The sequence below is a fragment of the Cydia fagiglandana genome, chromosome 22 (genome assembly GCF_963556715.1).
Source record: "Cydia fagiglandana chromosome 22, ilCydFagi1.1, whole genome shotgun sequence".
Classification (NCBI taxonomy): domain Eukaryota; kingdom Metazoa; phylum Arthropoda; class Insecta; order Lepidoptera; family Tortricidae; genus Cydia; species Cydia fagiglandana.
This window is the reverse complement of record NC_085953.1, coordinates 13056175-13080695: the sequence shown is the minus strand read 5'-3', so window position 1 is coordinate 13080695 and position 24521 is coordinate 13056175. Positions and strand designations below refer to the sequence as shown.

The following is a 24521-nucleotide window of genomic DNA, read 5'->3' as shown; positions in this document are numbered from 1 at the left end:
GTCATTCATTTTATCAAGGAAATTGAAAGATGCAACGGTGATATCAACGCCGACGCAGTAATGTCACAGAATAAGTAATATAGACCGGGAGATAGTGACACATTTTACTGGGTCATTTGTACCAGTATGGCGGTTCGTCAGGGGTCTAAGTACGTAATGAAGGAAAGAAAAATGATGGTCATAGCTCTAGTACCGGCGGCCCAATCGCGTGGGCGTTAGTCGAACGTGTCGGATAAAATACGAGTGTCGAACGATTTGTTCCACAAAAGTCCTCGTATTTTCCGATAGTCCATAAAAAAGAAGTAGGCGGTAGCGTAATGCCATACTACTCCGGTGTGACTTACAGCCCGCCATACTGAGGCGAACACATTAATTTAAAAAAAACAATTCAATCAGAATACCGTACAGAAAGGACACTTCCTACAAAACCGAAGTTTGTCAGTGATTCAGAGTCGAATCATGATATCCCTTTCTAACTTATGGCACAATCCATTTCGACTATTTGGAGTCAAAATTCAAGTTAATCTTATCTGTGGTTGTGCACGCAAAGGGACGTCAAGTTGTGTCAACCCTGATGATTGCTCGGAGCAATGCTGAGCCGAAAGCAGCCGAATTTGCCCGAAGTAAGGAGTGTCGCCACCAGAATGTCACCCTTACGTATATAAATGCAAAGTTCTTTACCCTTTTCAAGGTTGTACCTATTTAGAAGGTTGTCTAAACAAGTCCAAATATATTCCAAATGGTTAAGATTTGGTGATCCATTTGAAGGTGATTTTCAGAAAGTACAATCTAATATGAATCTTAAACGAGAGTACTAAGGTTGACACTCTACTGGCGCGTATTTGGTCGATGGATCATACTATGCCTGGAAAAGGGGTAAAAAGCTGGAAAATTTACAAAGCATATAATACGACGTGCTTGAGAATGCCCCAGATGCATTTAGGGGTGACACCCGACCGTGAACATCAGTAGTGCCACCTATAAAAATTCGTAAAATGAAAGCGATGGAGTAAATCCTGAGCTATTTAACAAATATTACAATTACTATTTTTAAATATATTTTATAATTTTGATTGAATTTTGGGGTGACACCCACAATTTCCGCACCGGATGCCACCCATGCTAGCTACGCCACTGTAGGGAGCCCCTACATTTCACGACTCTTCTCTTTCCGCACAGACTTTTAATATACATATTATCCCATTCCGGGATTTACAAATTTAATAAGGATTTTCAGGAATTATGTAACAACAAATCTATTTTCAGACTCCGGAAAGCCGAAATCACTTTTTGAGATACCCAATCTAAACAAATCACTCATATCACATAACATATCAGATAGCGAACATATATATTAGATAACACCTGTTTTAGGCAAGACAACGGCACAAAATACCTATTCAAATACTAAATTATTATTAAATCTTATAAATGATGCAAGAGTAGTTAGAACATATCATTTGTATGCCTATCCAAATAAAAAATGGATTATTCTGAATGTTTTTATAAAAATAATAAATTATGCATGAGTCACGAACTCACACGATAGAAAGTATATAGCCAATAAATAAATAAATATGATAAGGACCCATACAACCATTTCTAGTCGCCGTTACGACGCGGTGTTGACACATCTTGTGTCGACACCGTCTGTTTCGGTCACAATTCCAGTCGCAGAGTCGTCGCCGTGTCGACACAGTTACCAGAAATGGGGAAGGGTCGACACATGACACAAAGTGACATAAAGTGTGGTCGCCGTGTGCACACATTGTTTCGGGTTTGCGACTACTTTATGCCAAAATCATTCGTTCATTCGTTCATTTTGTTCCTGTCAAATGGAAACTGTCAGATGGAAAAATGCTTAAATAAAAATAAGTGACATTAATACGCCATCTCTAAAACGGATTACAAGACGTAATTATATATTGTTTGCATTTATATTACAATAGGACTTAAATTATTATGGGGAATTAAACTGCTCGAGTGATTTGATAAACTAAGTGTAATATAATCAACGCGCCACCACATTGTTTTAGTTTAGCCGGAAATGAAATTGTTTACTTCTCAGTGCCTGTGTTCATAACTATATTATTTGATGCATTTTTAGTACTTTGATGCGTATACTATACTTAAATAACAGAAATAACGCTTTACATACTACGAAACTTGTTAATTATGATGTATAAATATGGTTTAAGGCTGAGAAATATTGCAGTCACAAAGTAGTCGCAAATGTTTCGACTTTGTGTCGACTCTGTGTTGACACATGACACGCGCTGTCAAAAGTAATAACAAAGTTACTGGATTTGCAAAATGGCTCCTTGTGTTCATTCGTTTTCAGATATTCTCAAAGTGTAAGAGCCATGCCGTGGAATAAAAAAGTTAATCCTCATATTTTAATCGCGATTAATTTAGTCGACCTAACATAGATTGAAATTGCATTAATCTGAATATTAATCGAATAAATTATCGATTAAATCTCGATTGAAAGTTGACAGGGGGACATTTTTGTACGTAAATGGAATAGGATTTGCATGTAAATATTTCCCACCTTTTCGGGGCGGGGACAAATGGGAACACACAATTTTTGGATGTATTCCCGTTTATTCCCGCAGGGAACAGATGGAATAGGATTTGAAAGTAAATATTTCCCATTTCCCCCCCCCCCCCTTATCGGGGTGGGGAGAAATGGGAACACACAATTTTCAGATGTATTCCCATTTATCCCCGTAGGGAACAGATGGAATAGGATTTGCATGTAAATATTTCCTAATTTTCCCACCATTTCGGGGTGGGGACAAATGGGAACATACAATTTTCAGATGTAATCCCATTTATCCACGCAGGGAACAGATGGAATAGTATTTGCATGTAAATATTTCCCATTTTTTTCCACCTTATCGGGGTGGGGACAAATGGGAACACACAATTTTCGGATGTAATCCCATTTATCCTCGCAGGGAACAGATGGAATAGGATTTGCATGTAAATATTTCCCATTTTTTCCACCTTATCGGGGTGGGGACAAATGGGAACACACAATTTTCGGATGTATTCCCATTTATCTCCGTAGGGAACAGATGGAATAGGATTTGCATGTAAATATTTCCCATTTTTTCCACCTTATCGGGGTGGGGACAAATGGGAACACACAATTTCCGGATGTATTCCCATTTATCCCCGTAGGGAACAGATGGAATAGGATTTGCATGTAAATATTTCCCAATTTTCCCACCTTTTCGGGGTGGGGACAAATGGGAACACACAATTTTCAGATGTAATCCCATTTATCCCCGCAGGGAACAGATGGAATAGAATTTGCATGTAAATATTTCCTATTTTTTCCCACCTTATCGGGGTGGGGACAAATGGGAACTCACAATTTTCGGATGTATTCCCATTTATCCCCGTAGGGAACAGATGGAATAGAATTTGCATGTAAATATTTCCCAATTTTCCCACCTTTTCGGGGTGGGGACAAATGGGAACACACAATTTTCAGATGTAATCCCATTTATCCCCGCAGGGAACAGATGGAATAGTATTTGCATGTAAATATTTCCCATTTTTTCCCACCTTATCGGGGTGGGGACAAATGGGAACACACAATTTTCGGATGTAATCCCATTTATCCTCGCAGGGATGGGAACAAATGGAAACACACAATTTTCAGATGTATTCCCATTTATCCCCGTAGGGAACAGATGGAATAGGATTTGCATGTAAATATTTCCCATTTTTCCCCACCTTATCGGGATGGGGACAAATGGGAACACACAATTTTCAGATGTACTCCCTGGCGTGACAATGTGACGTAACGTGACAGGTGCGACATTTCGACAAGTCTCATTGTTGCTGACGTCACAGGCATCCATGGGCTACGGTTATCGCTTACCATCGGGCGGGCCGTATTCCTGTTTGTCACCATCATTGTATTATTTTTAAAAACTTTAGTATATCGGCAAAAACAGGTATTTCTTTTGCGATGTTTATGATGATAATGATGGAAATTGTCACAAGATTTCAAAGAACTTTCGGTAATTCTTGAGTTCTGTGTCGGAATTTCGTGACAATTGTCGTATTTCTTGAAACAAGCAAAAATACTGATGATTCCTCGACGCAATTGGATGATTCTTAAATTGTGTCCAGATTTTCTTGTCATAAAAGTTTTTATTTTTCACATATAACTCACACAAGCTCCGTGACATTTCGACCTTGTAATTTTTTAAATGTTTTTGTTTATACATGTATATGTATGTGTAGTGTATATGCGTATCTCACTAGAATAATATAATCAAGGTATGTTTATGTTTGATGGTTGAAATAGTAACTCTAAAAATTATATTTGTGTCTTATATTCCTGCCGAGGACTTTTATTTTTCCTTTTCCTTCTACACAAGTTAGGCCAAGTAATAAGAATTTAGGGCTCTCAATTTTATCTTGACTTCTACATCAGTAAAGCTACGAGGCCATGTTTGGTATCGTTTTCGTATAAATTCACAGTACCAAATTTAGTTATGGTATCACATTGACACCATTCCGAAGTAAAAACATATAAACTTATTAAAATACTTTCTTTTAAACTCCTTTTCACGCTTAAACTGCTGAACAGTTTTAATTTAAAAAGGTACACATATATTTTGAGTCCCGAGACAGGACATAATAAGTTATCTCAAAAATCATCCTTTAAAGGTGTGAAATGTGGTGCAGGGGGGAATTCAGAATTGAATAAGAATTCAAGAGAAGTTAATACTTACTGTTTAAGTTTAGGTTTGAAGTCATGTTTTTTATCATTTTCAACTAAATCTCTCAAAGATGTAGAATTGTAGACCATCCCAAATTTCATATAAATCGGTTCAGCGGTTATTGATTGTCCGTACAAATTTTCACGCCACTTTTCACACCTTCAAAAGATGATTTTGGTTATAAGATCTATCCTATGTCCTGTGTATCCTATTGTCCGGGACGCAAACTATTTCTATACCAAATTTCAACGAAATCGGTTCAGCGGTTAAGCGTCAAGAGGAGTTTAAAAAATACCGGCCAAGTGCGAGCCGGACTCGCGTATTAAGCGTACATTAAGTCCGCCTCGCGCTTGGCTGCACATTTCTAATAGGTTTTCCTGTCATCTTAATAATCGTGATAGGTAAAGGACTATTTTGTGTATTTTTTTCAAAATTTAAGACCTAGTAGTTTCGGAGATAAAGGGGGAGGGGGGCAATGGTCATTTTTAGGGTTCCGTACCTCAAAAGGAAAAAACGGAACCCTTATAGGATCACTCGTGCGTCTGTCTGTCCGTCCGTCTGTCACAGCCAATTTGCTCCGAAACTACTGGACCAATTAAGTTGAAATTCGGTACACATATGTAAGTCTGTGACCCAAAGACGAATATGTAACGTCATCTAATGAATTGTAAACGTAAGGGCTACTTTTGGGGGGTAAAAGATAAAATTTAAAAACAAAGTTTTGCAAACTATATCGTGTTACATATCAAACGAAAGAGCTCATTGTGAGAATCTCAAATATATTTTTTTTATAAATTTACGATAAATAGTTTAGAAGTTATTCAAGAAAATAGACAGAAAATGACCATTCCCCCCCCTCTATCTCCGAAACTACAGGGTCTAAAATTCTGAAAAAAATACACAAAATAGTCCTTTACCTAAAGATGACAGGAAAACCTATTAGAAATCTACCGTCAAGCGTGAGTCGGATTTAAGAACAAAAATGCGGTTTAGGTTTTTTAGGGACACAGCCGCAATGGTTTAAGTGAAATGTGATGTAGACAGCTATTGCGAAGGCCCTAGGCCGATAAGGCCGAAGGCCCGAAGCGATCCGAAGAGGCCTGCCTTTAGCTTCAAGCATGAGTCGGAATGACGACAAAAAATGTGACTATAGTTAAACCGTAACAAGTCTGCAGCGATTTTGATAGCCCACGCAGTGCAAGTGTCATATTAAACGTCAAACTTCTATGAAATTATGACGTATTAACAACACTTACACTGCGTGGGCTATCAAATCCGCTGCAGACTTTTATTGGTGTGACTATAGGCTGTATCTGACACACAGCCGCATTGGTACAAGTGTAGTACTGATTGATTAGGTTACTATTGTTACGTGTTTTAAAAAGCACTATACAGGGTGGCCAAAAAAATAACTAAGTGTATTCCCGTTGCCAACGTGCAACCCCGAAATTGCGAGGAAAAATTAGGCTGTTTCATACATTTTGGGTGGTTCGTTTTCTATGGAAGGATACATTTTTTTTTCGCGATTTCGGGGTTGGTCCCATAGTAAAAGTTGTAAAGCTCAGTATAATCTGAAAACCTCCCCGGCTACGGGAATGCACTTATTTTTTGGCCACCCTGTAGGTATTATCTCTCTTCGGCCTTCGCTTTTAAAACACTTGCGGAAGTTGTAGGAAGCGCGACCCGTCGGACGTTCCGAGCTATTAGCCCTAGGCGGAGCTCGGTCTTCAGTCTTCGTATTTGGACACTTGTACTACTGTTCGGCATTTAATCTTCCTATGTAAGCTACTTTGCATAGTTGCAGAGATACCTATAAGCACCACGCCAGAAAACTTCATGTTACATCTGGTTTGTAATAGACCCAATCGGGTTTTTCAAGACGTTTCACTCACGTCACGTTACTTGTACAAAAAAAAATATTGAAAATTGTGTGATGTACGGAACCCTTGAAACGCGAGTCCGAACTCGCACTTGACCAGTTTTTTGGGTATAAAATCAATTTGTTTACGTTATATGCCCGTCTTTGGGTCCCTAATTTACATATATGTACCAAATTTCAACTTAATTGGTCCAGTAATTTCCGGGAAAATAGGCTGTGACAGACGGACAGACGGGTACCTAATGATTCTCCGAAAAACTTTTAGCAGATCATCGATTCGCCGACAACGATTCGCCGACAACGATTCGCCGAACATCGTTTCGCAGAGTCATTTATTTGTCAGTGTAACTTTTGGTCGACTAACGTAATAACGTTACGTAGACTCTTGGTTCACATACCGTTCAGTTCGCTTCTGTGTAAATTAGCAGTAACTATTATTGGACGATTTCCATTTAGCAGAGTAACCGTTTCGTTTAAGCAATGTTTAGTCGAATAACGTTTCACATTTTATATATAAGTTGTTATTTTCGAAACAAAAACTTTTTGCAGAAATAAAGAAGACCCATATCCAAAAGGATGAAATAAAATATTATCCTTTTTTAAGTAAATTATGGTTTATAAGAATTATTATATTTATATGGTTTAGCTTTGTTTTGCCGGCAAGTTTTTCTATAGATTTTTGTTTCACAGAAAAAAATTCAAGTTATTTCAAATGGCAAAATCTTTAACACAATATTTACTTCAAATAATTTTAGTTCGGATTAGTTATGGTTTACCAAAAAATTTAAACATTGGTTTAGTTTGAAGGACAATTTGTTCATGTAATTTCATTTCACAGCTTCATGGACCTGTAGAAAAGTTACTTCTTATAAATCCGGTTCTTACCAAAATTTTTATTTATTGAGTCGTTATTCGTCAATTAACGCAATCTGCTTTTCTGGAAAGAATAAATTTTTTAGGGGTCGCAGGTCTAACCTAACCTAATAACCAACTTTTCTGGAAAATGTTCGTTTTTTTCGTGGTCGTAGTTCTAATCTAAGCCAATTTTCTGGCAACAGTTCGTTTTCTTGGGGGTCGCAGTTCTAACCCAACCTAACCCACTTTTCCAGCAACTTTTCGTTTTCTTAAAGCTGGACTTCCGAGCAAAGCGGCTCTGACGCAACGGCCGCAGCGTCAGAGTCGCTGCGTCAGTGTCGCAGCGTTAACTGACGCAGATTCGCTTCCGAGCGGCGCGACTCCGGCGACAGTCGCAGTTATTATTCCATACGGTGCAGACGTGCTATACTTATGAACTTATGATAAACCGATCAATTTTGAAAATATTTTTAGAAGAAGAGGAGGATTACGATCTTTTGCTTCGATACTTTTACAGTATGGAACGAAGCCTACCCAATTGAATTTTCAAAAGTAGAATAGACGAAGGAACTTATACCAACTTGAAAAAAAAGCATTTAAACGCGAACGACGACAATTTTTTTTTTTACATATTTTAAATATTGACAATATTGACATGCCCTCAAAACCACGTACGATCGCAGCGACTGCGCGACAGTGCTTGCGCAGACGTAGCACGGCCGCTAATCGCCGAGCGATACTGACGCGGCGCCACTGTCGCTGCGATAGTGACGCTGCGCTCGGAAGTAAGTTCATACATTTCCATACTGCATAATACTGTCGCTGTGTTAGTGTCGCCGGAGCCGCTGTGCTCGGAAGTCTACCTTAAGGGTGCAGCTCTAAACTAACCTAAACTGCTTTTTTAGCAATTTCAATGAATACTACGAGTATGTGAAAGTTAATTTAGTAAAGTAATAAATTAGAGAAAATATTAATGCCAAATGAACATTCGACCTATTGTGTTTCGACCAATGGTTTCTCGGGTAATTATGACAATTACTAAATGATTATTCTACGAATAGTAAATATGCGTATCAATGTTCTGCTTATTGACTACTCTCGCAAATGAATATTATGCGTAATGAGATTCGGCCAATCGTTACTCTGCCAAAGAACCCGTCGGCGAATCGTTGTCGGCGAAACAAAAATCGGCGTAATTTTTTTCGGAATATCAATAGGGCACCCGGACAGACATACAGACGCACGAGTGATCCTATAAGGGTTCCATTTTTTCCTTTTGAGGTACGGAACCCTAAAAAAATTGTTTTTAAATTTTGTGGAACACGGCCTAGCACCTTCACTGATGTAGTGATCAAGATAAAATTGAGAGCCCTAAATAAAGTTTCAAGAGCGGATATCTCAAAAACTATTCAATATATGGAAAAAATTGACTAAATAAACTTGTAACAAATTAAATTAACTTTCATTTTCTATAAGTGGCCATGTCGCTACGATGCATACTTTCCAAGATATAATCGAAAAACCGGAAAATGGGACCTTCAAAGCCCCCTCTCTCCCCCCCGCTCAAAGGCTACGGCCGAGGACTTTTGATATGTTCACCTCCTAACTTGTCCAAACCAAGTTAAGGAACCAAAAATTGTGTTCCGAGCATTTCCCTCTACAACTTTATTGAGCATTCGTTGCCTGACCTAGTAGCGTATTGCATTTCTTTAAAAAGTTTTCTGTAAAAGGTTGACGGGTGTTGGGTGTTTATATGGTTTTGGTCGATTTTTATCATTCGCATCGCCCATGATGACTTACTAGAATTACGAGCACACGAGACACTAATAGTAGTTTGACAAACCTTGGTTTTCAAGAGGTATTTTATATTGACATTTGCTGTCACAAATTTGCTGTCAGATTTAGTCGCAAACCGCACGCAAAGTGCACACAAATGTGTCGACACCTTGTTACGGAAAAGTGTACACACGGCGACGACACTTTGTTTCGAAACAATTCTAGACACATTGTGTGGACTCTGTTACGACACATCTGACATTTAGTTACCACTTTGATGATTCTGCGACTGGAATGGTTATATGGGGACAAGCTTACACAAATCGATCTAGTCACAGTAAGCTCATTAAGGCTAAATTGTGTTGAGAATACTAGACGAAGATAAATATAATACATACATAATAGGTATGTATATATCACCCATTTAGATCCAGAGATGGGCATCATTCGAATAAACTTTTATCGGAATAATCATTCGAATAAACAATTAAAAATTGATTTATATTTTTATATTTCTTATTTAGACATAAGTATCACAATTAAATAAATAAATAATAAATAAATAAATATTATAGGACATTCTTACACAGATTGACTGATGCTGATGATGATGATTCGCGGATGAATTATTCGACCACTTTTCAAATGGCGAATTATTTATTTGTTATTTCATTCGAATTAATCCACGAAAAATATTTAAGGTATTTGGCTTATTCGCTAATAAATTATTCGACGAATAATTTATTCAAATAAGAATAATCATCCGACATTTTTATTCGACATTCGCGATAAAAAAAAATTCTTATTCGTTATTCGAATAAATTTTAGCAATCTCTGTTCAGATCTAAGGTGTGTGCTTAGAATAAACAGTCTTTCCTACTCGTAGTCGTACAACTGATATACGTAACTTCATAGCACGTGTTCAGGGCACGAGACCGTGTCATGTGCAGAGTAGGTATTACTCTCCGGTGGTGTGTATTTCTAGGCATTAGGATTGTAATTACAGCAAAATTACTAAGACAAGCGAGGTAAAAAAACACACGCGTCCTTTTTTTCATTACACTTGCTCGTAAAAATGTTTTTTTCCCGCTGTTTTTCTCGCAATAACGCAACATAGAAGATTAACTGCTTATAAAAGATAGAAGCGATCAAAAGATACCTACTCGTAAAGGAAAAAGACGACAAATGTTAAAACGAGACCACTTTTGGACTGGATTGGATGGATTAGAATTACATTAACTCACATGAAAGTACCAAAATATGGAAAATACAAAATAACTATTTTATTACATTTGACTTTGACCTGTGCCTGTGGTTACGTCTTGCTTGGTATTTCATAGTACTATTATTTATTCTGTGATGTATTATTCCAATTTCAATGGGTCCAATGTGAACGGGACACTGACATTAACAGTGTTAAACAATTCTATGTAAAGTACTTTTAAACTTTTAATTAACTAGATTGTATGGTTTTCCTGTCGCTTTGTGAACCCTACGAGTTATTTATAGTTTTCATAGTGATTACACAATGACCATTCATTTTATTCTTTCAAGTGTAGGAACTTGTATTAGCATATGAATTGTGCATTTTCCTGTCTCATTCAATTTATAAAAAAACTCCATACAATAATCTATGATTGACACTTTAGTAGAATTTTTTATGCAATGTAAAAAGGTACAAGGGTGCTGTGGTAAGACTAGATATAAGATAAAACCAGTATAATAGGTTTTATTTGTTGTTTTATTAAAATAGTGCTATTACTATTTCTTTCGTATCTACTTATGTATTTCAGTTTCAGTGCCTAGAGACCTATAAAAAGGTCTCCTATTCCAAACAAATCAAAATTTCATTTACTTATCTTGGCAAGTTTTGACGTAGCTAGAGGATAAAAAACGTAGTTTACTTAATACAAGCAAACTAATTAAATACATATCCTTAACTAGCAATAGCCTAGCGGTAACGCATGCTGCTTCTAAACCGGCAGTGGAAGGTTTCAATCCCAGCCACACACCAATAGTTTCTCGGAAATTAAATACGAATCATTTGAAGTACCAGCTATTCGTCCGTAAATAAAATCAAGAGGAAACCTGACTAATCCTAATACAAAAATACGGTATCATCTTGGGTCGTCCCATTAGTTTTTCGTCAAGTTCTTAAATTAGTCCTATTCTGCTTTCGTTCGTCACCCATTCTACATTAGTCACAATCGTCGGTGGCTTTCAATGTAGAATGCGTGACGAAAGCGACTAATTTAAGAACTTGACGAAAAACTAATGGGACGACCCAAGACGATACCAAAAATACTCAACTTTAAAGAGAGACATTCTGAGCTTCGCTACGGAGCGTAAATTTGGCATCTTGGCTAGGCATAGGCACCCTGGTATACGTTAAAACTCAGTTCGGATTAATCAAGAAAATGTATTAAAATAGCAAAGGGATAATCATGAAATAAATTTATTGCTCAGGCAAGCAGAAAACCAGTTTCCGTCAGTATTTCAAAACCCATTAAAGGCCATGGAATGTTAGTAACCGCAAATCCAACTCACACATGGACGGCGGCCATGACAGGTTGCCGAGCCTCTGGAATCCGGGCCGCTGATTGGTCGAGAGCACCGCGCCTCCGTGACGTCACGCGCGCCGGCGCAACTGCTGGCGGAAAGCGGGCGGCCTAAGTTAGAAGAGGCAGCGTAAAGCGGAAAACGCTTTGAAGATAAGAGCGCCAGGTTTAACCCAAAAAGCTTAAGCGTGGGAGCTTAGCAAGACCTTGGCTTTGCGATCAACCTTCAAACTTCTATGAAATTATGACGTTAGAATAACACTTGCACAGTCTGTCCTATCGAAATCGCTGCCAACTTAGCTTGGTCTAACTCTATAATAATCATTCATATATACGTACACAGGTCTCCTCTCATGCGCAGATGTAGGTATGCATGTTTCCTCACAATATTTTTTTTCACCGAAAAATTTGTGGTAAAATTTCAAATGATATTCCTTAGGTAGTAGGTAAGTACAGTTTTGAAAAACTCATTAGTACGAGCCAGAATTAAAAACCCACGACCTCCACCGCCATTTTTATTTTTCTCCGCACATCTCCATTAATGTAGGTATCGAGATTTGAAAATGAAATATTTAGGTATCAAAAATGCAGCTTATTACATAGTAGAAGGGCATTACATTTTTAGGAGTAAGTATTATATTATTAGACAGCCTAGGATAGGAATTGTGTCCTGAGGCTTAAACTAGGTAAATTATAGAGAAAAAACCACCGCTAGTTCTAGCAATGCAGCAAAAATTTTAAATTATAAGGAAGATTTCACTTAAACTTAATTGTAATTGTTCCGCTTATATAATATTTTCATCCGTTAGGCTTTCCCATGTACTACTCGTATTTTCGTTGATTTACATATCATTTGCATTGATAATTTAACAAGTCTGCTGAGATTTCCTGGTAGGCGTATTGTATTATGTTTGTGACATAATAATAAGGTATAATTTTTTTGATATTGTTGTTATAGTATCTCATCTTAAATTATAGTAGGTGTCTTTATGCTGTAGCTACAGCATATAGGCGCGAATTAAGGGGCAAGTGGTCGATCATTAAAAAAAGAAAAGAATTTTTTTTTTCAGACATGTTACCTTCCAGGAATCGTCAGGATTTTTAGGGTTTTGTCTGCTGGATTATTGTCAGGATATTCCGTTTTTCACGTGTCAACCCTACCTGTAACCATCCTTGTTTGGTTCCCCCATGATTCACTCGGGAACTCAAGAGATATCATATGTGCGAGTCAGTGGCTCTCTGACCTGTATTAGACCTCTCGAGCATAACTTAAAACTCCGCCATTTTGAAAAACTTCCAAGAACTGAACCTTCGAATAAAAAAAAAATTCATCGAACTTGCTCAAAAAGTTTAATTGTGGTTGAGAATTGCGACCTGTAAAGTGTAATTCTATGGAACTTACAAACTATGTAAACAAAAGTCACTGCGAGTGTAAATTCATCATTCTTTGACAATTTAAAATGGCGGTTTGTTTACAGAATGACACTTTAGATTAGAGAACAACCGGACATACGAAAGAAAGCATTTTTGCCCAAGCTTAAACGGAGACGTCGGAGACCCTGACATCGCAATATTCGCAATGTCGAATGGCATAGCCGTCATAGTGTGCGCACTGCAATGATAAGTCTAGATGAGCCTAGAACTAGATCCAGTTGCATCCAGCCGACCCCTCGTGTTTCACTCCCACGCGTAATCGGCGTAATTGACAGGCAGACATTAATTTTGCAATTGATTCTGCACTGCACACTAGCATTACTAGTTATATGGTTGACACTCTGCGATGCTTATCAAGATAGTTACTTGGTTTACAATGTAAGGAAAAGATAAACGATCGGTACAGGACATTACAATTTAATAAATTGAACTAATCCTACAAATATGAAGCAACTGCAAAATTTGTGTAAAGTTTGCTTGGGCTTACTCTGCCTATCGTTCGAAGTTTCAAACCAATTTATTTAGTGCAACGAAACACAAGTGGGTAAGAGTATAATAAAACTCCTAAATTAGAAACTTATAAATAGAAAAATTGCACTTAGTCGTGATCGCTTGGTAGAGACAAAAGACTGGCCGCATTGCCACTTTGGATAAAAATGCAGATCCGCTGAGCGAAATATTGACCAGCCCTCTGGTCACCCGAAGCCCCCGAAGGCTTAAGGCGCTTTTCTAACTCCTTATAGGGCCAACGCGCGCGCGCTAGCCCCACGGCCCCAGGGTTTCAACCCCAAATATATGTAGCTACAACCAAGAGTGACATGGTAGTGAAGCTTGAGACTTTTTTTAAACTACGTCGGTGGCACGCAAGCATATGGCCCGCCTGATGGTAAGCAGTCCCCGTAGCCTATGCAACTCCAGAGGTGTTACATGCGTGTTGCCGACCCTAACAGTCCGCACCGTCGTTGAGTTCTGGCAACCTTACTCACCGGCAGGAACACAACACTTACGGGTAGAGACTAGTGTTATTTTGGCTGCGGTTTTCTGTAAGGTGGAGGTACGTACTTCGCCAGTTGGGCTCTCACAGTCACACATAGCGAGATGACATTCACAGTGCCCATACCTCTTTTTGGACGAAGTTTAAGAACATACCCGGCTCCAAACTTACGCCCAAGTTTTAGAGCTGATATATCGCTTCAACCTGTATCATGGACGGTCAGTTTAGAAAGTGACCGGCCTCGGTACCTACCTGTCAGCTCACGCAAGCCACCAACTGGTTAGAAAGGGTGCACTTATGCCGTCATAATTAGGGAGGACTGCAGTGCGAAATATAAATCTACTGGAGGACTGATTCATGAGGAAAGCGAGTGCATTACAATATGATATAACTCGTAAACAGTGACCATAGCAAAAAAAAATCTTATACATAAAGGACCTAGTTATTTTCAACCAGCTAACTAGGAGTCGAAGTGGTCGCCTCGGTCGAAATCGGACGGAAGGATCATCAGTTATTTTTACAAAAAAGATTGTGTATTTTTCGCTTGGATCAATATGTAATGAGATATGGAGGGACGACAATGGACAATAAAAAACCGGGCAAGTGCGAGTCGGACTCGCGCACGAAGGGTTCCGTACCTAAATGCAAAAAAGGCAAAAAAAACGGTCACCCATCCAAGTACTGACCCCGCCCGACGTTGCTTAACTTCGGTCAAAAATCACGTTTGTTGTATGGGAGCCCCACTTAAATCTTTATTTTATTCTGTTTTTAGAATTTGTTGTTATAGCGGCAACAGAAATACATCATCTGTGAAAATTTCAACTGTCTAGGTATCACGGTTCGTGAGATACAGCCTGGTGACAGACGGACGGACGGACGGACAGCAGAGTCTTAGTAATAGGGTCCCGTTTTACCCTTTGGGCACGGAACCCTAAAAAGAGGCCTATAAAAAGGCATCCCATGCCATTGTATTTTAAATCTTTATATTGATAAATCCTAATTGCATTTGTTTTGGCAAGAACTAACTTGTTATTAGCAAAAAGTGGTCTACAAATGGTAACAAATGTCTGAACTAGGATTTCCTGTGTTTCAGGTAGCGAAGGACAATAAAATTACATTTTAATTATTCACTTAATTATAAATTATAAGTAGTACACAATAAAAGTCTTATCTTCGTCTTAAAATACCTAACATTAAAGAAACTGGTCTGCTTTTGGCCTTGATCTTTTGTCTAAGCTCAATGTTCATCTAGACTGGTTTTTAGAAGAATATAAATACTAGGCCAGCATGGACAACTTATTATTTACTAGACGATTGACGATGTTATGAGGAAAATAAACTAATTAACAAGTCAAATGCCACGAGTTGGCTAACATTGTTGCGCTTAATCTATGTAAATATCAGATACATGTAATACTGATACTGTCTAAGAATAAAGACTAGGCCAGCATGGACAACTTATTATTTACTAGACGATTGACGATGTTATGAGAAAAATATACTAATTAACAAGTCATATGCCAAGAGTTGGCTAACATTGTTGTAGTTATTCTATGTAAATATCAGATACATGTAACTGTCTAACCCTGTGGTACAAGATTTTCGGCGAATTCCTCAGAACTCGAACAATTCAACATTTACCGGTCGCTGCAGTAAAACCTAAGTTTTACTGAGTCTAAGAGTCCGTAAAAAGTCTGAAATTCGGGCATTTATGAATACGAGTTGGCGAGTCTTCGGGTTTATCCTAACTTCAATCTTTTACAGTAACAACTAGATTTGATATTAGACACAGAACAAAAAAAAACAGGAGTATCCCAAAGGACCATCTTTGGACCATTCCTTCTCTTATTATTTATTTGCGATTTAACGAGACGATATGCCACCTTTTAAATTGTAAATCGATTTAGCACAAATAAACTAGTTCGCCCTCAATTAGAAACTTGAGTTTTTGTTATAACGAAGAATAATTACTAAATAACGCCAATTTCCTTGTGGGTGTGTCGCGGATACGGTATCAAAGGCCTTGCCCTGGTCGAAGTGTAGATTACTGATACGCCATCGCCATGTGCAATTGCGATAAACAACTACTGTAACGATGAGTGGCGTGTCGCAAATGCGTAGTTTGATTTATTTATAACAGGTACTTATAAACAAGGAAGCTCTCAATTTAGACTGTTTTATATCATTTCTCAGAACGCTATACAAACATCAACTTATCATGCATTAACTGATTTAGGGTTTTTTTGTCATTGAAGTAGGCACCTATCTATATTCTAGAATAGAATAGAATAGAAGTCATTTATTGTTTACCGTGTACAATAAGGTGGAATACAATGTTATACACATACAGGGTTGGGCAAAATACTGGCTTCCACGTATTTCAAATACAAATTACAAAATACATTTTTAAAAGTATTTGAAATACCAAATACAAACTACTTTGGTGACTGGTATTTGAAATACAAAATACAAATTACAGTGTTTAAAATAATGTATTTCAAATACAAAATACTTTTAATTCCTTTTGTCTAATCGTTTAGTTTGTTTAACGAATATCCTTTCCTAAAAACGTATAGGGTCATTGCGCTTGTTTTCGTCCAGCTCTAGTTTTCATCCACTTGACGAAATTTGAATATAAACCTACATTGCTGCAAATAGTAAATTAAAAATGAAATATATTATTTGCCTATCTGTCAAGTGGTCGAAAACTAGAGCATGGACGGAAACTACTGTAATGACTCTATCCCCTGGCTGTTGACGAAAAGTTCCGCGCAGAATAACTCGCGCATGGTACATATTTGCCCTCGTACAAGTTGTACATTATATTTAAAAAAAAAACGTTCCATTTTAGGATCATAGAATTTAATAAAATGTATTTTGTAGAAATGTATTTTGAAGCTTGAAGTATTTGAAATACAAAATACAAAATACATGTGAGTGCAGTATTTGAAATACCAAATACAAAATACTTTTCCAGGTAGTATTTGAAATACAAATACAAAATACTACAATGTATTTCAAATACGTATTTCAAATACATGTAATTGAAATACTGCCCAACCCTGTACACATACAGTCACAACGGCAACCCATATCGCGTATACAATATTACATTTTCACCTTAACTAATGCTTAGTTTAACTAAAACTACATATTTGTTAACATGCTAGTCTATGTTACTATGTAATGCATTTTTGGTAAACAATTCGAATGTAATGCAGGGTGAAATTTTAAAGTTGTTCAGTATGGCTGGTGGTTAAAATTTCACCTGTATATTTAAAAATATATATATATTGATTTATCCATAAAAATCATATTTGTATCATACCTTTATACTAGACTTTTTAATTTTAATAGGAATTCGGATTTTTGGATTAAGAATCCGGATTTTAAAACGGATTACAAGTCATGGGAAAATCCGGATTTTCGAACACCGGACAGCAATCTCTGATGACGCCATACATACGTAAAGCCGCATAGTTGAATCATTTTGAATCAGATTGTGGCGTTTAACGGCCAATGTCGATTTTAAGATTATCTGATAGGATAGCAAGGTTGTCCTAGGTACATACCCAATGCCCCATATAATATAAAGAAAAATAAGTGTAAGAAATAACAACTAAATTAAACTAAATTGGCTACGTAAGTGAACATTATATCGGCTTGAATTAAAAAGTTTGACATCCTTAAGTATAATTTGGTATAATACATTAATACACACACATAAATACACTACATTATACACGGTGTAACATGAGGAAACCGAATAATTTTAACCACGCATTTCTGAGGTCAAAAGAAGGAAAAAATGTAATATGAGTTTAGGTCAATTTCGCCAAAAAAATATTGTTTTTTGTCTTGTTTTTTAAATTTTTTGAATGTATTTGTACATAAACAATAAATGATATTGGTAAACTTGTTACTTAAAATTGATTTTTACATTTTTGTTTCGTAAAACCTTCTTTTTGCAAAGTGTTACTTGTCACTTTTTGACATGTATCAATAAGGATATTTAGACTACGTCCCATAGCAGCAACATTACCACCAAAAAGGCATTTTACATTATGTAACAACAAAAAGTTGTTTATTTTTAAACTAATATTATCTCTGAAATTAGGCGTTTTATAAAAAAAGTTTATAGGACATTTTTGTCTCTAAATATAATCAGGAATACGCTGTTAAAATTATTCGGTTTACTCATGTTACACCGTGTATAGGTACACGTAAATGGAGTACACTAGAATGGAATATTTTTTGTAAAAAGATATCATTCCGATTTTGAGGATATGACTATGAATGACATATTATACTCGTAGATGGGCATGTAGAGAATTTCGAAAGTTTTCATTTGTTCTTTTGTCAAATATAAACTTAAACAATGCGCCAGGAAGTACCACAGCTATGTCTGCTGAATAAAAAGCTAAATGTTAGCAAGTTGCTGATGCAATGGATACTAAGGTTTTCGCAATGCATTGGCCAACGAGTTTCTTATGAGAATTTTATAGGTAGGTGTTCGTTTATTAACCTTTTAACAACTATTGTCTGATATGGGCGTTTTTAGAATTAGAGTCCGTCACGTAATGGAATTCCACACACCAAAAAAAAATTTTTTTTTACTAAAAATGGGTTGAATTAAATCTACTATTAATATATTTTATGAAAATGTTACTTTCTTTCTATATACATTATTTATATTCTTAATAAATCACTTTAAACTGAATGACAGCCAATGTGACGATCCATTACGTTACAAATTTTAGGCAGGTTTTAAGTGAAGATCGGAGTGTTTTAAGTGAACCAGTTTTTATTTATTGAAATACAAAACAATATTAATTTTCTAAAAACGAATAACAACTGCAATACTAAGTATTACAATAAAGTTATTTAAAGAAGTCTTTCCAATACGTCACATTTTTCGTTTTAATTGTTGCTTTGCAATCATTTTTTTATAAAAAACGTAAGGTAAAGGTATTATAAAAAGTTGTTTTTAATAATTATCATATATTATTCTTGCAAATGAGATCGAAATCAGTATCAATTATCCTAATAATTAATATAAATTCTAATAAAATCAATCACAGCCACAGTAGGACAAAGTGACGTTATGGACCATAATATCGCGTTTAGGAACTACATGACGGGTTTACATGTGCGGATAAATAGCTACTTTTTAAATACCTACTCAATGTTGTACTAAATTAAATAATTTAGTAATTAATACCTATTATTATAGTTTAACTTAACAGATTTTAAAATTTCCTGCAGTAATTATGCTTTCGACTGCAGCAGTATTGCAGCACGAAAATACTGCCGACTGCAATACTGCTACAAAATCAAAATAGATGTTGCTGCCCAGTTTTTTGACATTTACAGTCAGCAGTATTGTCGTACTGCAATACTGCTGCAGTCGAAAGCATAACCTGCGCCTGCCAGCGTTTCTTAGGTCCAGCCGCCACTGGTGCTAACTTGCTAAGTAATTACTAGTAGGTCGAGTAGTTAGAAGAATATAGCTAGAATAAAATTATTTGTCTTTTTAATATCACTCTACCTACTATATTTTGGCAACTTAAAATGACGGCATGTAAACCGTGCATTTTCATTCCATACGTCACGTTTTTTTGTTCCACTAATACATCACGTAACGTTTTGGATGTGACGTAGGCATGCCGGTTGGTTAATAAAGCGAAATAGCGGTCTGATCGTTTGAATTTTCTTAATTATAATTATTTGATATCATACTACACATAATAATCTAACGTAATTCATAAATATTTAGTCAATAATTGGCTCCTTATCTTCAGTTTAATTGAGTTCGTTGTGGAAAACAAATTTCTGCACATCGTGACGCACAACCTACACTAGCTTTTTTCGAGCCCAATTGCCTTGTAAAACCTAAACACCGGGTAATTATAGGATCATAATGTTACGATCATCTAAAAATCCGTATGATATTAGTAGATTTTTGCTACTAAGTTGGTAAAAACTCCGTGACGTTGGTGGAAATTTCCACTACGTCGATATTGAAGGACAACAATAAATTAAACTTTAATGCATATTTTTACTTTAGGTGCTAAAAAATAAGGTTTTTAATAGATTTTGGCTGGTACGATCTTATCACACAACAACCAGGTTCGGGCCTAGAAGGAGGCAGATATATAATATTTGGATCCAAAGTATGCAAAGTGTGCATGGGACACTCAAAAATCATCTCCCTTTCTTCAGTTTTTGTACATTTTCTTTACTTTAAAGTACCATTTAATCAGTTTTTTTACCATAAATACTCAGATAATAAATCACTTTACAATTTTTGTATACATGTAGTACACTTTAAAACAGTATTTGACAGTAAAAAAGTATACCAAAGTCGTAGGACAGTGATATTTTACCCAAATATTTTTTTCCGAAAACGCCCATATATGAGATAAGTGAGATAACCTTTAAACTGTGATACAATTTAGTCACACCTTTATGAATAACTACCGCATATTTTAACCGGCTGTATCGCAAATCGTACAACTTATTTTTTAAACCAAGGAGAAAATATTAGGTACCTACCTATAGTTCGTTTTTTTTAGCATTAGAAAGAACTTCGCAGAAGTAAGCTTGTGGTTCCAAATCCGGCACTTTTAGCGGTAATAATTTGAAGTAAATTATATCTATTGACCGTGCTACATTAGATAATTCAATAATTATTAACAATTAAAGAGCCTGATAAAAACTGCACGCTTACTTCTGTGGAGTTCTTTCTAATGCTAAAAAAAACGAACTATACTTACCTGTTTTCACAAAGATTATTTATTTATTAAGGCATCAAATCGCTTTTGATTTCGATCTCCTATCGCCATATTTTTTTGGCGCTTAGTTCGTAACGATATACGAGTGTGCATTACACACCTTGATTGTTCGGGGAATTTCCATATAGAAATAAAAGAAAATGTAGATTACGATTAAAATAGATGCGTGACGAATAAAGAAAGAATAATGAAAGTCAAAGTAAATGAAAACAACGTATGTGCATCACATTGACAATGCTGTCTCTTATTTACATAGTTGTTTATTTGAATCATGTATGAACGATTTTTTAGCAAGTTTATTTTGTTCGTTGTATTTTCAACTAATGACGTAAATAAATGAGTGGAATTATTTAATTTATTTGCCAATTTGAATATTTTTCTTGCTAATAACAATGTCAGCAAAATAACTAGAGCAGTTGTTGATAAAATATTGATTTTTTTAAACAAATTATAAATGCTAATTCAGCGTACCAACTAAATAAATAGGTAATGTATCGTTTTACTATAGTTCGTTTTTTTAGCATTAGAGAGAACTCCACAGAAGCAAGCGTGCAGTTCTTATCAGGCTCAGGCTTCAGGCAGACAGAAAGGAAAATAGCTTCGAGAGCATTAATGACGCGCTATCTACCATTGTAAACTGGTTTACGGCAAACAATTTGCTTTTGAACGCCAAGAAAACCAAATGCATCAAGTTTACGCTACCTAACGTCAAGCAGGTAAATAACAGCAAGATTAAAATAAAAGGTGATACGCTGGAATTTGAGGACCGAACTGTTTTCCTGGGAGTCACTCTAGACTCCAAACTGCAATGGCATGCACATATAGGCACTCTAGCCGGAAAACTTAGTTCAGCAGCCTATGCAGTGAGGAGAATCAAACAGCTGACAAACGTAGAGACGGCCAGACTGGTATACTTTAGTTACTTCCATAGTGTTATGTTTTATGGAATTCTGTTGTGGGGAAAAGCGGCAGATATTCAGACAATATTTGTGCTGCAAAAACGAGCTGTACGTTCCATCTATGGACTGGGCGCTCGAGTATCCCTAAGAGAGAAATTCAAAGAAGTTAACGTTCTTACCGTTGCATCTCAATACATACTAGAGAATATTATGTATGTTCGGAAAAACATCCACGAATTCAAGGTTAACAGTGATATCCATAACTATAACACTAGAAACAAACATAAACTTGCTGTGCCCGCCCACCGCCTCCGTAAGGTTAGTACGTCTTTCGTCGGGAACTGTACACGTTTTTATAACAAAGTCCCCACTGATGTAGCGAATTTACCACTTCACAAATTTAAGTCGCACATTAAGCAGTCCTTGTTACGTAAGGCGTACTACACTGTAAATGATTTTATAAACGATAGAGATGCTTTTAAGCCGGTAGCTTGATTTCATTAGTATAATAAGAATTAAATAAATATTGTTTTTTTTTTACATTGTGAATTAAATATGCTAGTGTCCAGTAGAATTGACACATGAGACAATGATGTTCTCGCTTGATTATATTGTTTAATTTAATTTTAGTTTTGGACACTTGGAGACCTTATACATCTCTAAGTACATATTTATTTATTTGATTATTATTTTTGATTGTACATACTTACCTATATTTTTAATGTTTCTGACACTTAGAGACCTTTACATCTCTAAGTCAACTTAGGCTAGTAATTATGTGAAGCTATATTACTGTCTTTTTATGTAACATATGAGCACAAAATGCCGTGTCTTACAGCTACATGTTATTACTATTTTAATATTAATATAGGCCGGTAGCTTGAACATGTCATGCTCGCTTAAAAGTCTTTGCTTACGGTGGTGTTGTTGATCGGGTCGCCACTTTCCCGAATGAAGGTTGAGGGAGGCGATGGCTGAGATACGCGTCATACTCGTGAACGGGTGCTGTTTGTGGAGACTGGTCTGTTAAGCTAACACGAGCTATTATACTTAGTAACTTTTATTAATTAATTACAGTGAGACGCCTCATTCTGTTCTCGTATGTTTCTTTTCTTTTAATGAATGTATTAATTATACAGGATATTGACTCTTGGAGACCCTATACATCTCTAAGGATAACTTGATAAACTATATAATCTTATAGTTCTGACACCTAGAGACATTTACACCTCTAAATATTATAGATTTTTTTTGTGTGTGTTTTTTTATCTGTATTTTGTATGTAATTCGACATTAAGAGACCATATACATCTCTTAGTAATTGTAATACGTTAGATTGAATTGTTAGTTTTATTTTATAAAATTGTTGATGTTATTAATTTTTGCTTTTATGTAAATTCAATGTTGACGTGTAAAAGTGCCCTTGTGGCCTATTTGCTGAATAAATGTTGATGTTTGATGATGATGTTTGCTCTTGAATTGTTAATAATTATTGAGTTGTCTAATGTAGCGTGGTCAATACATATAATTTACTTCAAATTATTACCGCTAAAAGTGCCTGATTTGGAACCACAAGCTTACTTTTGCGAAGTTCTTTCTAATGCTAAAAAAAACGGACTATAGTTATATTCATATTTTAACAAGAGACTTCTTTAAAACTGGTCACAAAATTTAACTTAAAATATAATTTTTAATACAGTTGCTCAAAAAGTGCTACTTTACGTAGCTGTTTAGCGTGCGGAAAGTTGGTTATCTCGAACTAGTGCTTTTTACTTTTCCAATTTTTTTAAATTTATACTTGTTCCAATTCACGACTACTTATTGATGAGTGTTAATATTAGTTTCCTTTAAACGTCGTAATCAGCATAAAAACCTACCGTGAATGTAAGAATACGAAAAATATTACATATTTCATATTTAATTACTTACCTCTTCATCATTATAACACGTTTATTTTTTAATATTCAATATTGAAAATTCCGTTCTTAATAAGTTGACTGAATGGAACGGAATAGCTGCCAAACGCCCATAGATATAATATACTTAAAGACGACGTCTAACCGAGCTGTCACTGTTACCACTTTTGTTTAGTGTACGATTAACAATGTTTTTCTTATTTTTTCGCAACTGTATTAAAAAACGTCGTTCGATACACGTGCGGAAATGTCATTCTTCACTCGTCCCGAGTCTTGCCACTCGCCTGCGGCTCGTGGCAAGATATCTCGGTACTCGTGAAGTAATGACATACCTTCCGCACTAGCATCGAAATGTACTATTTCAAGATTGTAGAAATAGAAACAGGAACATGCGAAAAGGGACATTTTTCAAAAATGAAAAAAAAATAACTGTATTTCTATTCTTTGGAACATTTTTAAAAAATTTATTTCTTTGGGTAGTTTCAGCTCAATTGGTTGTAGTTTACAAAATATTAAAATCTGATACTGCTACAGCCAAGAATATATCAGCTACCGTGCTTGTAGGTACGTAAAACCGGACAAGTGCGAGTCGGACTCGCGCACGAAGGGTTCCGTACCATAATGCAAAAAAAAAACAAAAAAAAGCAAAAGAAAACGGTCACCCATCCAAG

General features: G+C 36.1%; 1 protein-coding gene across 1 annotated transcript in view; it reads right to left on the bottom strand.

Moving 5' to 3' along the window:
- The window catches only part of LOC134675417 (trehalase-like), a 130609-nt gene that overhangs the window by 85784 nt on the left and 20304 nt on the right, over positions 1-24521 (bottom strand). The window lies entirely within an intron of this gene.